The sequence below is a fragment of the Orycteropus afer genome, unplaced genomic scaffold (assembly GCF_000298275.1).
Source record: "Orycteropus afer afer isolate SDZICR_OR568_19922 unplaced genomic scaffold, OryAfe1.0 scaffold00281, whole genome shotgun sequence".
Classification (NCBI taxonomy): Eukaryota; Metazoa; Chordata; class Mammalia; order Tubulidentata; family Orycteropodidae; genus Orycteropus; species Orycteropus afer.
Window position 1 is genome coordinate 198,304 of NW_006921868.1, and position 2,940 is coordinate 201,243.

The window sequence follows — 2,940 nt, forward strand, 5'->3', positions numbered from 1 at the left end:
TTTTTTTTTTTTTTTTTTTGGTGTCAGTTCCGTGTGTATGTAGAACTTACCATACTGTGTATCAGCCACCTCCACGATCAAGACATAGAACTGTTCAACCAATTCTCTCACCCTCATAAGTTCCCTCATGCTGCCTCTTTGGAGTCAAACCCTCCCTCCAGCTTCAGCCCTGGCAGATGCTGATCTGTTTTCTGACTCTACAACTTTTTATTTCATCCAGAATGTCATATAAGTGCAGTCGTGCAGGGTGAAGCTGTTTTGAGTCTGGTTTCTAGCATTTACAGTTCATTCATGTTGCATTTATCAAAAGATCCCCTCACCCCCTTTTTTTAAATTGCTGAATAGTATTTGATTGTGTGACTTCACTAGGTATAGCTTATTCATTCCTCAGTTGCATGACATTTGGACTGGGAAATCAATTATATTAAATACAGTTATCAAAATACTGAAAAACATTTTGTTGGACTGTATGGGCTTCTCTGCTGGTGCATTGAGGGCAGTGGTGGCTCAGTGGTATAATTCTTGCCTTTCATGGAGGAGACCCGGGTTCACTTCCTGGCCAGTGCACTTCACGCACAGCTACCACCCACCTGTCTGTGCAGGTTGGTGTCTGCGGAGGCTTCTCAGAGCTTCCACACTGAGGTGGACTAGCAAGAAAGACCTGGTGATCTCCTTTCGATGAGCAGCCAGTGAAAACCCTGTGGATCACAGTGATCTTGTTCTGTTGCACCTGGGGTCTCCACAAATCCAAGACCAGCTCAGAGGCAGCTAACAACATTATTAATGCATTCACCAAGAACGTCTAGCGGTAGGTCTGATGCATCCTCAGGTTCTGAACAGTAGTGACGGTGGTAATAGAGACATCACCAGATATTCCATTGGCAGATGAAAATACCTATGAGTTGGTCACAGAGTCCCAGGTACGATTAAGTCTACTGTGGGTTGCTGCCTTCATTTGCAATTGGAGGTGCTGATTAGTGAAAGTAAAGGTATAATTGTTTCTCCTCCAAGTTCACTGGATCCCTGAACTCTGTGCATTCCTGCCCTTGGACCCCAGGTTAAAACTCCAGTCTTTTAGGGCAAGGTTTTGAGCAAAGGTGTGACGTATCTGCAGCTGCATTTCTAAACACCAACTCTGGCTTGTTTAGTGGAGAATGGATTGTCAGGGGTGAGGGGCTCCCTGGAGTGAAGCCAGAGGGCCAGCGGGCCACTGTTGCAGTGGCCTGGCATGAGGTGGTGGATGCTGGACCAGGTGAGCATTGGGTGAACAGGGGATGGACCTTGGAGGCAGAGCCAGGGGGAGGTGCTGTTGCGTGGGTGTGAGGCAGGAGGGAGGTGGGCCACACTGAGGAGGATGAACAGAGGAGGATGCAGGAGACAGAGGGGCAGGTAGTTTTCTGGCTGGAGCCACTGGGGGGTGAGGGAGGGGCCAGGAGTGACCTGCAGCTCCCCAGGAGTCTGGCTCGGGACAGCCTTCGCTGTTTGCCTCCAGTAGGCAGCTCTGCTCATCCGGAGTCTGGCTATCATGTTTTCTTTTTTCTGGGAAAAGCAGTTTAAAGTTTAATAGTCTCTCTGATTATTGCATCATGTGTAAAATGAAAGCTGTAGTCCCAAGTATCAGGAATGAAGTAAAACTCCTTCAATCACTATTCTGATGAAGTGCTTTTAAGAGAAAACGTGTGACCTTAGGTAGATAAAAGTCTTTCTGTGAACCTTCATTTCTTCAGAGAGGATATTAATCCTGTTGTGGAGCAGTGGGGGGTGTGGTGGCATGACTTAGTGCACACAAGTGTAGCAGATGCTCAGTAAATGAGAGCGGTCAGCACAGGAGAATAACCCACAGGAGAATAACCAGTGATTGTGGTGCCTGCGATTTGAGCCGTGATGCTTCTAACTCTAAACCAAGGGTGGTGCCTAGAGGCCAGCCAGCTGCCTTGCTGTTTTTTTTGTGTGTGTGATTTACAGAAGAAGCTTATTTATCATGCAGTAGTTCATACATACTCCGTTTCATGACATTGACTGCAATCTCTACAGTGTAACACCTCTCTTCCCACGTCTTCCCTATAGGTACCTCTTCCCTGTGTCCTTCTTTGCTATGCATTCCTGCCCCCTGAGCTATCTCCCTGTGCAAATACTGCCTTTCTGTTCTCCCATGATTGATTGTTCTAAGGAGTGTACCTACCTAGTGTAAGTGTTCACCTTATGTGCCTGTCTGTTGTTTGGCTGAAAGTCACAGGAGTGAGTTCAGTTCTAGGCCTGAGGGTAACTAGGGGCCATAGTCTCAAGGACTATCAGTTCAGTCTCTAACAGACTAGTAAGGAGCTCTGGTAGCACAGTGCCCAAGGCATTTGACTGCTAATCAGAAGGTTGGCAATTCAAACCCACCAGCCACTCCGCGGAAGGAAGACTGGACAATCTACTTCCATAAAGATTTACTTGGAAACCCAGTGACGGTCACTAGGACTCGAAATTGGCTCGATGACTGTTCTGGTTTCCTAGTGCCACTCTAACAGAAGATACTTTTAATGGGATGGCTTGAACAAACAGGAGTTTATTTTCTTACAGTTTGGAGGCTTTAAGTTGAGTTCAAAGTGGCAGGCTCTAGGGGCTGGGTGAAAGCCCCTTAGCCTGGGCTTCAGTTCTGCCTCCTGCTCCCGGCCCACTGGAGCTAGAGGCTTTTCTTCACTCAAACAGCTGCTGTCTGCTGAGACTGACAAGCCCAAGGGTGACAAGTGAAAAGGCACAGTCCCCCTGTTACCAAACCACATGGTAGCCATTCATTCAAGTCCATTGAGAGTCCCAAGGGAGGCAGAGCATGGCATGCTGCTGAATGACGACACAGCTTCTTGCAGGGTTCAAGCGGTGCCATAAGCTAGAGACCATTCCCTAAACTGTTTCTTATATACAGGAAGCAGACCACATACCCAAAGCAGCTACTCA

The 2,940-nt window shown here is 47.6% G+C and overlaps 1 protein-coding gene across 1 annotated transcript in view; it reads left to right on the forward strand.

Annotated features, from left to right (window-relative positions):
* The window catches only part of ABCC1 (ATP binding cassette subfamily C member 1), a 180,480-nt gene that overhangs the window by 3,402 nt on the left and 174,138 nt on the right, over positions 1–2,940 (forward strand). The window lies entirely within an intron of this gene.